This window comes from Dendropsophus ebraccatus, chromosome 14 (genome assembly GCF_027789765.1).
Source record: "Dendropsophus ebraccatus isolate aDenEbr1 chromosome 14, aDenEbr1.pat, whole genome shotgun sequence".
Taxonomy (NCBI): domain Eukaryota; kingdom Metazoa; phylum Chordata; class Amphibia; order Anura; family Hylidae; genus Dendropsophus; species Dendropsophus ebraccatus.
Genome location: NC_091467.1, coordinates 54,062,417 through 54,074,916, shown reverse-complemented (window position 1 = coordinate 54,074,916; position 12,500 = coordinate 54,062,417). Strand labels below are relative to the sequence as shown.

General features: G+C 44.4%; 3 non-coding genes and 4 pseudogenes across 3 annotated transcripts in view; all 7 read right to left on the bottom strand.

The window, feature by feature from the left end:
- LOC138773514 (U2 spliceosomal RNA) overlaps positions 1-23 on the bottom strand; it is a 198-nt gene extending 175 nt beyond the window's left edge. Inside the window, exon 1 of the small nuclear RNA XR_011360161.1 lies at positions 1-23. This exon is cut by the window's left edge and continues 175 nt beyond it. This is a non-coding gene — a small nuclear RNA (U2 spliceosomal RNA).
- Positions 24-1,515: 1,492 nt separating this feature from the next.
- Positions 1,516-1,599, bottom strand: LOC138773166 (U2 spliceosomal RNA; annotated as a pseudogene).
- A 970-nt stretch (positions 1,600-2,569) lies between these two features.
- On the bottom strand, positions 2,570-2,740 carry LOC138773629 (U2 spliceosomal RNA; annotated as a pseudogene).
- A 2,484-nt stretch (positions 2,741-5,224) lies between these two features.
- Positions 5,225-5,415, bottom strand: LOC138773274 (U2 spliceosomal RNA). Its single transcript, XR_011359982.1, has one exon. It is a non-coding gene; the product is annotated as a U2 spliceosomal RNA (small nuclear RNA).
- Positions 5,416-6,369: 954 nt separating this feature from the next.
- On the bottom strand, positions 6,370-6,578 carry LOC138773606 (U2 spliceosomal RNA; annotated as a pseudogene).
- A 4,805-nt stretch (positions 6,579-11,383) lies between these two features.
- On the bottom strand, positions 11,384-11,493 carry LOC138773653 (U2 spliceosomal RNA; annotated as a pseudogene).
- Positions 11,494-12,451: 958 nt separating this feature from the next.
- Positions 12,452-12,500, bottom strand: part of LOC138773272 (U2 spliceosomal RNA) — a 191-nt gene continuing 142 nt past the window's right edge. The window contains exon 1 of the small nuclear RNA XR_011359980.1: positions 12,452-12,500. This exon is cut by the window's right edge and continues 142 nt beyond it. This is a non-coding gene — a small nuclear RNA (U2 spliceosomal RNA).

Genomic DNA, 12,500 nt, shown 5'->3' with positions numbered 1-12,500 from the left:
ATTCAGAATGGTTTAAAATCGATATGAACAGGAAAAACCTGCTCACATCCCCTTTTAATACTCCAACCATCTCATCATCATGGTCATTTCACTCAGAAATCAACAAACATATAAAGCTATTTTGACAAAACTTAAACATATCTATAGTAAGTAAAGAAAAAACATAGACTTACTTCAAAACCTCAAGGTCTCATTCCTCCTTTGAAAGCAAAAAAGGACAATACATGTAGCATAATACCTGTTTTTGACCCAGACTCTGATATTCTTTTCGCAATATCCGGGGGCACTTTATAGGTCTCAAAAAACCTATTCCCCTGCTTCTCCCAATGCGTAGTCACTTTACTATATAACTGGTTTAAAGAAAATGTTCTCTCTACAGAGTCTATCTGATCCCAACATTCCTGTGAGATTAACAGGTAGTCTCTCCGTTCCTCTTCTGTAAGGCACCTTCCCATCCTCCTCCTTAACTCTGCCTCTCTAGATATTGCTTTGGGTACTCTTTGAATAGAAATATCTATTTCTTCCTCTTGTTGGGGGGACTTGCCTCCACTTGCACGCTCCGTCTCTTTTTTACTTCTCTTCCCTTGTGGGGAACTACCAGCGCCCCCAGTGGGCTCCTGCCTACCTTCATGCTCCCTTCCACTTTTCTTTTTCGCAGGACAGAATGCGTATAAATGCTCTGTGCTCCCACATAGGTGACATATTTTTTTCCTATCACATGACTCAGTGGAGTGCCCTTCTCCTTGACATTTGGAACAATAGGAGACTGTGCATTGATCCTTCGTATGACCATACTGTTTGCAATTCCTGCAGAAAATCTCCATTCCCGAGAAAAACAAGTCGCCATTGACAGACCCAATCTTAAATCTTGCTGGGGGAACACATAATATATCGCTTTCCGATACCTTGAACTTCACGAGGAATCTCCATTTCATTGTCCACAAACCAAAACGATTCAGGACCTTACCCTTAGCAGCGACTTCTTCACAGTACTTCATCAGAAATGCCGAAATTTCCTCCTCCAACACATAAGGACTATACATCCTTATTGTTATCAGTCTTTCTCTCCTCGGAAAATGAGAGGCAATGTCAATACCATTCAATATAACATCATTCCTAACACTCTCCATCTTACCCAGAACATAGCTGTGATCCTCTTCCGAACTTAATACCAAATCGTAGATCCCTCGCCTTGGGAACTCCAGACATGCCAAGATTTGTCTCCGTTCCAGACCCAGCAATCTGAAGAAAACCTCTTCCACCAAAAAATCTAGGCCCAACTCCTTCTTCCTGGGGTCCTTCAACGTAAAACGCACTCCATTTCTAATTCTTGCGTAAGCTGGGACTTCTTCTGGCACAGTTCCATCTTCGTTGGTGGCATCCATCTTCCAAGAAAAAAAAACAGCACAACCCACGATGCACCTCCCCTGCGGATGCAGGTAGGTGTGATCGCTTCCCGTTGCCTGGGGACTAAGCCGCCTGCCAAAAGCAGCAAGGAGGTAAACCTCCAAGGCCAACAGGTCGGGTACCCCAGGCACCTCCTGACCAGATCTCCTGTAGATACTACACTTGATCTTAGCCAAAAGGCCGAGAAGCGATGGCCACAACGGTTTCCCGAAAACTCCCCTTCTCGGACACCACGTCCTTCTTGTTAAGGCGAAGCCAGACATACATACCCTATTATGCGCTCCACCCTCTCAGATGGCGGACCGGACGTGCTTTCACACTGCATCTCCTATTGCCTAGCACTGCCTCTGTCTTCCTTTCTGCTCTCAAATCTGAATAGCTCCACCCCCCAATCACACTGCGTCTGCTTCCACCTGATGGATGGCAGACATACACGTCTCTGTCTCTGTCTCCGTCTCTGTCTGGCATACATGACATGCAGCTAGCTCTTTGGCTGGCTGTCTCTGTAGCTGGCTGGCTGTCTCTGTGGCTGGCTGCCTAGCTGGCTAGCTTATTATTAGTACCTACCTACCTACCTACCTATCTATCTATCTATCTATCTATCTATCTATCTATCTATCTATCTATCTATCTATCTATCTAATCTATCCTATCTATCCTATCTATTCTATCTAATGTATCTAATCTATCTATCAAAGAACATGGAGGGTGAATTCTCCCAGCTGGAGCCGTAGGCAGGCAGCATCAGCAGGATACATCGGCCGGCCACCAGGAAATCAAATCCAAAGGAAACGGTTTAATAAACTGCACCTACCTTTCCACCTACCTGCTCGGTCGCTTGACCGGCTGCAACTGAGCTGCTTGTTGTGCTGGCAGCTGTGTATAGCAGCAAAGCCTTGATGACATCACGTCCCGCGATGACATCACCAGCACTGGCCCGGCAGCCAAGTTGTAAACAACTCTGCCAGTTGGTTGCCATGGCAACAGAGGCCAGCAAGTCTTGGACAAACAAACTTTTCGTAGCCACACTCGGGCTAATTTTTCGGGGTCGGTCCACCTGCGCACAACACACTCGAGGGATGTTTCTTGCAAAACAGTAGTTTCAGGTGCAGCCGGCTTGTTTCCTTCTTCATTCTTTTGCTCTGTTTTTTGCAAACTCATTAGGGGGTGCACTGAACCTGGAGGCACTGCAATACCAGGTCAATGCCTGGAGAGGACAGAGCAAGCTCTTTTTCCATCTCCCTGTTCTAAAAATCCATTTAATATATGGTCCCCAGATAGGGGACGTATCAGATATTAAACTGATAAGAACAGATTTTTTTTTTTTTTTTTTTTTTTTTTTTTTTTTTTTTTTTTTTTTTTTTTTTTTTTTTAAAGTTGATTATCCAAAAGGATAACAACCAATTTTATTAAAAAACAAAAGCTTACAACAACAAAAAATAACTTTGCAAAACAATACACAAAACAAACAAAGAAAAATTCTATCTTCTACACAAAGAAACAAAACTATCATATAACTTTATACCAGAAAAAAAAAAAACAGAAAAACCCCAACAAATTATATTACCCTCTCAAACCACCCTTAAAGGCAAGATACGTCAATACACGGAACATACTAGGTGATATAGAACGTGTCTCTTCTACTCGCTTTCTTATATGAGCAGGTACATTATAGAACTCAAAGAACCCTTTTATATCTTTTATCATGCTGTCTTTTGCTTTTTCCTCTACTCTGCCGTAAAAACTCCTCCTTTCTAGCGAAGCTATATGCTCCCAATCTTCCAGAGACACAACCTCCTGATCCCTACTTCCTTCCTCTGAAGGTGACCTAACTATCTTTTTCTTTTTTTCCCCCTCTCTAGGAGTCTCCTCTACCTCTCTGGGAGCCCTTCTAACTGCAGGCTCTATATTTTCCTCCCGCCGCAGACTATCACTTTCTCCAACTACTACCTGACCCTCCTCCTTCTCCTTCTCCTCCTTCTCCTCCTTCTCCTCCTTCTCCCTCCCCCGCTTCTTTCTAAGTGGACATGCCGCATACAGGTGGCCATCATTCCCACATAAGTGGCAAACCTTCTGTTTCTCACAGGAATCAGCTGAATGTCCTTCCGTTTGGCATTTTGCACAAAACAATACCGTACAATGCTCTTTCACATGTCCATATTTTTTACATTTACGACAAAACTCTTCCATTCCCGAATAGAACAAGTCTCCATTGACAGTTCCAATTTTGAAACGGCCTGGAGGCACACAAATCTTTCCATTTTCCATTTCTTTAAACTTCACAGCGAACCTCCACTTCATTGTCCATATCCCGAACAAGTTCAAGATTTTCCCCTTGGAAACAACTTCCTCGCAGTACTGCGCCAGGAACAACGAAATTTCCTCCTCATCCACATAAGGGCTGTATATCCGCACAGTTATCAGTCTTTGTCGCCTCGGAAAATGAGATATTATATCAATACCATTCAGTATAGCATTTCCCTTACAACATTCAGTCTTACCCATCAGATAACTGTAATCCTCTTCTGAAGTTAGTACCAGGTCGTACACTCCACGCTTTGGAAATTCCAGCAGGGCCAGGATCTGACTCCTCTGCAAACCGAAGAGCTTGAAGAAAATCTCCTCCACCAGGAAAACAAGTCCCCGCTCTTTCTTTCCAGGGTCTCTCAGTATAAAACGACATCCATTTCTGATCTTTGCATATCCCGGGACTTCCTCTGCCGTAGTTCCATCCGCATTTATCGCTTCCATTTTCCAGGTATCGCCAACACACCATACAGGAACAGGAGCACCTCCCTTGCCAGGCAAGTAGGTGGGATCACTGATCTTAGCCAAAAGGCCGAGAAGCGATGGCCACAACGGTTTCCCGAAAACTCCCCTTCTCGGACACCACGTCCTTCTTGTTAAGGCGAAGCCAGACATACATACCCTATTATGCGCTCCACCCTCTCAGATGGCGGACCGGACGTGCTTTCACACTGCATCTCCTATTGCCTAGCACTGCCTCTGTCTTCCTTTCTGCTCTCAAATCTGAATAGCTCCACCCCCCAATCACACTGCGTCTGCTTCCACCTGATGGATGGCAGACATACACGTCTCTGTCTCTGTCTCCGTCTCTGTCTGGCATACATGACATGCAGCTAGCTCTTTGGCTGGCTGTCTCTGTAGCTGGCTGGCTGTCTCTGTGGCTGGCTGCCTAGCTGGCTAGCTTATTATTAGTACCTACCTACCTACCTACCTACCTATCTATCTATCTATCTATCTATCTATCTATCTATCTATCTATCTATCTATCTAATCTATCCTATCTATCCTATCTATTCTATCTAATGTATCTAATCTATCTATCAAAGAACATGGAGGGTGAATTCTCCCAGCTGGAGCCGTAGGCAGGCAGCATCAGCAGGATACATCGGCCGGCCACCAGGAAATCAAATCCAAAGGAAACGGTTTAATAAACTGCACCTACCTTTCCACCTACCTGCTCGGTCGCTTGACCGGCTGCAACTGAGCTGCTTGTTGTGCTGGCAGCTGTGTATAGCAGCAAAGCCTTGATGACATCACGTCCCGCGATGACATCACCAGCACTGGCCCGGCAGCCAAGTTGTAAACAACTCTGCCAGTTGGTTGCCATGGCAACAGAGGCCAGCAAGTCTTGGACAAACAAACTTTTCGTAGCCACACTCGGGCTAATTTTTCGGGGTCGGTCCACCTGCGCACAACACACTCGAGGGATGTTTCTTGCAAAACAGTAGTTTCAGGTGCAGCCGGCTTGTTTCCTTCTTCATTCTTTTGCTCTGTTTTTTGCAAACTCATTAGGGGGTGCACTGAACCTGGAGGCACTGCAATACCAGGTCAATGCCTGGAGAGGACAGAGCAAGCTCTTTTTCCATCTCCCTGTTCTAAAAATCCATTTAATATATGGTCCCCAGATAGGGGACGTATCAGATATTAAACTGATAAGAACAGATACTACACTTGATCTTAGCCAAAAGGCCGAGAAGCGATGGCCACAACGGTTTCCCGAAAACTCCCCTTCTCGGACACCACGTCCTTCTTGTTAAGGCGAAGCCAGACATACATACCCTATTATGCGCTCCACCCTCTCAGATGGCGGACCGGACGTGCTTTCACACTGCATCTCCTATTGCCTAGCACTGCCTCTGTCTTCCTTTCTGCTCTCAAATCTGAATAGCTCCACCCCCCAATCACACTGCGTCTGCTTCCACCTGATGGATGGCAGACATACACGTCTCTGTCTCTGTCTCCGTCTCTGTCTGGCATACATGACATGCAGCTAGCTCTTTGGCTGGCTGTCTCTGTAGCTGGCTGGCTGTCTCTGTGGCTGGCTGCCTAGCTGGCTAGCTTATTATTAGTACCTACCTACCTACCTACCTACCTATCTATCTATCTATCTATCTATCTATCTATCTATCTATCTAATCTATCCTATCTATCCTATCTATTCTATCTAATGTATCTAATCTATCTATCAAAGAACATGGAGGGTGAATTCTCCCAGCTGGAGCCGTAGGCAGGCAGCATCAGCAGGATACATCGGCCGGCCACCAGGAAATCAAATCCAAAGGAAACGGTTTAATAAACTGCACCTACCTTTCCACCTACCTGCTCGGTCGCTTGACCGGCTGCAACTGAGCTGCTTGTTGTGCTGGCAGCTGTGTATAGCAGCAAAGCCTTGATGACATCACGTCCCGCGATGACATCACCAGCACTGGCCCGGCAGCCAAGTTGTAAACAACTCTGCCAGTTGGTTGCCATGGCAACAGAGGCCAGCAAGTCTTGGACAAACAAACTTTTCGTAGCCACACTCGGGCTAATTTTTCGGGGTCGGTCCACCTGCGCACAACACACTCGAGGGATGTTTCTTGCAAAACAGTAGTTTCAGGTGCAGCCGGCTTGTTTCCTTCTTCATTCTTTTGCTCTGTTTTTTGCAAACTCATTAGGGGGTGCACTGAACCTGGAGGCACTGCAATACCAGGTCAATGCCTGGAGAGGACAGAGCAAGCTCTTTTTCCATCTCCCTGTTCTAAAAATCCATTTAATATATGGTCCCCAGATAGGGGACGTATCAGATATTAAACTGATAAGAACAGATTTTTTTTTTTTTTTTTTTTTTAAACCTTCAGGTTTGGTTACATTCACCAAGGGAAAAACTTTCGTTTCGCACGCAGTTTACCTTCTTTTACCCAGCGTGAACTTTTCCCATACTCATCATACGGTTCATTTCTGTTCTTTTATTTTTAAACAATTTCAAAAACAAATCCAACTAAAACATATTCACACTAACCTACACCTTCACCAAATGCCTCCACTTCAAGAACTTCCATATCCCTTCGGCATCCTCCTCCCCCACCCTCTGCTTATCTAACAAATAAACTACGTATAATTTGCTCAAGATCATTCTCAAACAACCTTCTGTTGGAATGTCTTTTCTCTTGAACACATATAGATTCCTTACATCCCACAGAACCTCTTTAATTATTGCAAGTAACACAAACCACACTCTTCTATTTCTCCTCCCAACCAAACATAACCCAAACAAAACCATTTGATACGAAAAATTCCTTAACCCAGTCAACTCCTTACATAAAGGCCCTATTCCCTTCCAAACCTCCTGCGCTCTATCACAATTCCAAAACAAATGCATCACACTTTCAATCCCTCCACATCCTTCCCTAGGACACAACTCACTTCTCCCCAACCCACGATTCTTCTGGAATTCTCTCACAGGTAACGCCCCATGCAACCCTTGCCACACAATCTCCTTCTGTCGATTTGATATGCCCTCAGTCTCCAGACTCCTCCACACCCTACTCACATCCAACCCTCTAACCATATTAATTGGGCACTCAACCTCCCTCCCATTTATAAACTTCATCACACTCCTTTTATTCTCCAACACCTCTTTTCGCACACCCACTAAATTATAATTAACTAAACACCTTTCCACATACACATACCAACTCGGGCTTTCGAATGCATACGGAACTCTCAAATCTCTCTCCATCCATCCTACCTTACACAACATTCTCCCTGCCAAATATCTTAACATACATGCTGAATTCTGTTCCCCTCTCATCATCCTTCTCACCATAAAAATTACATTCACCCCCAGATACACTTCAATATTTGGAAAATTTAACCCACCATTCCTCCAATCCTTCATCACAATCTCTCTTCTCACTCGCTCCATTTTCGTACCCCACAAAAACATAAACAAAATCCTTTTCACCTTTCTCTCCATTCTATACCCTGGTGGAAAAACCACCGCCACATACAACAATATTGGCAATATCACACTTTTGATTATCAACACTTTTCCCACCATTGACAAATCTCTCAATCTCCAAAAATTTAATTTTTTTGACACTTTCTCACACACATCATCCCAACTCTGTCTTCCATTTAAACTTTCATCCATTTTAACCCCTAACACTTTAATTGCACCTTCCACTCTCTCTATACCCACATCTTCACCCTCGCCAACCCTCCCAAAACATTTATACTCACTCTTCTTCCAATTCACTTTAAACCCAGACGCTCCACAAAAAAACGCAACCAATAATTTCGCTCTCCTCACACTTGCTGCAGACTCACACACCACACAAACATCATCCATATATGCCAGAACTTTGGCTTCTCTACCTCTACTCCCAGGTATCTTAATCCCCCTCAAAACCTTGTCCTTACGAATTAACTGCAATAAAGGCTCCATAGCACAAATAAACGCTATAGGGGATAGAGGGCATCCCTGCCTAACCCCCGAACACACTTCCACTCTCTCAGACAACCATCCATTTATCTGAATTTTACTAAACACATCCTTATACAACACTCTCACTACATTCACAAAATCACTTGGAAACCCCATTCTCACCAATACTTTAAACAAAAACTCATGCGCCAAACGATCATACGCCTTTTCGAAATCAATCGACACCACACTAATCTCCTGCTTTCTACTCATACCATCCCATAACATATCCCGCAACAAACATAAATTTTCACTTATCCTTCTTCCTGGCACTGCACACACTTGTTCTTCTCCAATCACCTGATCAATCACACCTCTCATCCTATTTGCTATAATTTTTGAAAAAATTTTATAGTCTCCATTCAATAAAGTTATAGGCCTCCAATTCCTCACATCCTTTGCGTCCCCTTTTTTATATATTAATACCACAATACCACTCCTCATACTCTCAGCCATTCTACCATTCATCCATATATATCTAAACACACTCACCAAATCCTCCTTTATTATCTCCCACATAGTCTTGAAAAACTCAACAGGCAAACCGTCTTCCCCTGGAGTCTTATTCAACGCCATACTCCCAATAGTCTGTTCTACCTCTTTCATTCCAATCTCTCTCATTAAATTCCCACACTCTCTGGTATCCACCTTTCTATCAATCCCTGCCAGTACTTCTGATTCTAAGTCTCTATCACACTTTCTCACTGCATACAAATCATCATAAAACGCTTTCACCACCCCAAGCACACTCCTACCACTCACCACCCTTCCATCATTCCCATACACTCTCACCAGATCCTCCTTCTTTCCAAACACCTTCTTAAAGAAATATCTTGAACACTTTTCATCCTTTTCAAGTTTATCCACTTTCGCTTGGTACATTATTTCTCTCCCTCTCTCATTCATCCAACTCTTCAAATCCCTTTTCACACTCTCAATCTCATCCTCCACATCCACACCACCCTTCTTTAGTTTGTTCAAAAATACCAATCGCTTATTTAACCATGTATACCTTTTTTTCCTATCTGCTGCTTTTTTATACCCATACCTTTTAAAAAACACCCCTGATCTTTCTTTCACCCAATCCCACCAACACAGAATATTCTCAAACTCACTTTTTCTCTCACACCATTTCCTATACCTCTCTTTATACTCAGAAACAATCCCATCCTCCTCTAGCAACTTAACATTTAATTTCCATACTCCCCTCCCACTTATACACTCAACATCCAAAACTACCTCACACAACACACACTCATGGTCTGAATATGTCACCGGAATCTGCGTATACCCTCTACCCAACATTCCCTTGGATATAAAACACATATCCAGCCTTGACTCATATCTTCCACTATCTGCGCGATATGTTTTTGGGACAGGGTCCACTCCACACACCTTCACCATGTCCTGCAAATTAAAGTCCACACACATACTTTTCACCATATCGCCTGCCACATCCACACTTCCCTCAGTCTCACAATTGAAATCCCCCACCCACACCAAAGGCTCTCTCCCAGGCAAAAAAAATCTAACTGCCTCAAACAAAGTCACCCTCTCCTCCCTCCTCACGGGTGCATACACATTAATTAAACGAAATTTAACCCCACAAAACTCAACTGAAACCAGCAAACACCTTCCCTCCATAATAACAGTGTAAGAACAAACATTAAAATTATAACTTCTAAATAATATTCCCACCCCATCATTTCTATTTTTATTAGACACTGACCATATTGCTGGTCCATATGTCCACTCCTCCCTCCCAGGTTCTCTTTCTAACCCACACTCCTGCACACAAATAATATCGGCGCCAATTCCAGCCAGTATTTCCAACACCGCTCTCCTCCTGATCTTACTTCTGAAGACCCTTACATTGGAGGACAAAATTCTCACAGACATTTAACACCACAACACATTAACAACCCTAAGGAAGAAAAAAGACACATAAGCTTCAGTTCACTTTTCTGCTGATTGTCTCTGCAGGTATTTCCTGGCTACCGCCCACATCCATCCCGGTTTCAGATAGCGATTGGAAACGATTTTGCGTCTCCACCACCTCCGATTGTAGGTCATCACCGTGGGACACTCTGGCTGTTTTCTTGGGGGGACGAAAAAAATCATCTCTCTCTTCCCCCTCACCACTCTCCACCTCTGACTCAGACCAGTCAATCCTCAGGGACTCAGGAGTCTCTACCACTTCTGGGCTTTGTGGTTCCTCCACAACTTCTGGACTTTGTAGCTCCTCAATATCTTCTCCTCTTTCTGTTCTCACACTTTCCACCACCTCCTGTGCCATTTTGTTTAACTCCTTCAATACCTTCTCTCCAACACTCCCCTCCTCCTCCACAACACTTTGCTCTCTCCTCTCTTTTCTGACATCTTTCCTTCTCACATCCTCCTTCCTCCCCAGAACCACCATCTTAGTATACTTATTCACATCTTCTGCCCACTTTTCTTCTCTCTTTTTTGCTATTTCTGGACAGTTCCTATATACATGCCCTGCTTCATTGCAAAAGTCGCATGTTTTAGGGGACGGGCAGGCTCCAGCCTCATGACCAGGCTTTTTGCAATTTCTGCATCTCTTCATCCCAGGACACTCTGTACTTATATGTCCAAAGCAAAAACAATTTCTGCAGTACGACGGCTGACCTTGATAATATAAGTAGCCTCTATGGCCCGCAATGGTGAAGTTTTGCGGGGGGTGCTTCACTCCTCCAATCCCATTTGGATCCACTCTTAACTTCACCCAATATTTATAGGTTCCATTAAAGACCCCCAACACACTCTTCTGTTTTATCCCACCTTTTACAGTCGAGCAGTATACATTTAAGAAATTTTTCAACATAGCCTCCTCTGTAAAAGGGTTGTAAACATGCAGGAACAAAACTTTTTCCTCCAATTCAAATAAAGGTATAGCTTTCACCCCCTTTAAAATAGGATTATTGGCGTTCGCCTTAAAAATCTCAAAAAATTTCAAACAATCGCTCTCCACAACAAAAGAAACATCGTAGGTCCCAGTCTTAGGAGCCTCTTGAACACAAAATAACTGATCCAAAGAAAATCCGGCCATACCTTGAACAACTTCTCTTCCAATAAACACAATGTTGTTCTTCTGCTGGTCAGCCACATCCACCACAATACGGACAGTTCTTTCCAATCCATTGGAGTACTGCATCCTTCCCTTCTGTCGGTAATCCACAGATAAGATCTCCCCTCTTTGCCCCTGCTTAAAAAGCAGGACACACGCACCTCCCAACCAAGACCAAGCACAGATACTACACTTGATCTTAGCCAAAAGGCCGAGAAGCGATGGCCACAACGGTTTCCCGAAAACTCCCCTTCTCGGACACCACGTCCTTCTTGTTAAGGCGAAGCCAGACATACATACCCTATTATGCGCTCCACCCTCTCAGATGGCGGACCGGACGTGCTTTCACACTGCATCTCCTATTGCCTAGCACTGCCTCTGTCTTCCTTTCTGCTCTCAAATCTGAATAGCTCCACCCCCCAATCACACTGCGTCTGCTTCCACCTGATGGATGGCAGACATACACGTCTCTGTCTCTGTCTCCGTCTCTGTCTGGCATACATGACATGCAGCTAGCTCTTTGGCTGGCTGTCTCTGTAGCTGGCTGGCTGTCTCTGTGGCTGGCTGCCTAGCTGGCTAGCTTATTATTAGTACCTACCTACCTACCTACCTACCTATCTATCTATCTATCTATCTATCTATCTATCTATCTATCTATCTAATCTATCCTATCTATCCTATCTATTCTATCTAATGTATCTAATCTATCTATCAAAGAACATGGAGGGTGAATTCTCCCAGCTGGAGCCGTAGGCAGGCAGCATCAGCAGGATACATCGGCCGGCCACCAGGAAATCAAATCCAAAGGAAACGGTTTAATAAACTGCACCTACCTTTCCACCTACCTGCTCGGTCGCTTGACCGGCTGCAACTGAGCTGCTTGTTGTGCTGGCAGCTGTGTATAGCAGCAAAGCCTTGATGACATCACGTCCCGCGATGACATCACCAGCACTGGCCCGGCAGCCAAGTTGTAAACAACTCTGCCAGTTGGTTGCCATGGCAACAGAGGCCAGCAAGTCTTGGACAAACAAACTTTTCGTAGCCACACTCGGGCTAATTTTTCGGGGTCGGTCCACCTGCGCACAACACACTCGAGGGATGTTTCTTGCAAAACAGTAGTTTCAGGTGCAGCCGGCTTGTTTCCTTCTTCATTCTTTTGCTCTGTTTTTTGCAAACTCATTAGGGGGTGCACTGAACCTGGAGGCACTGCAATACCAGGTCAATGCCTGG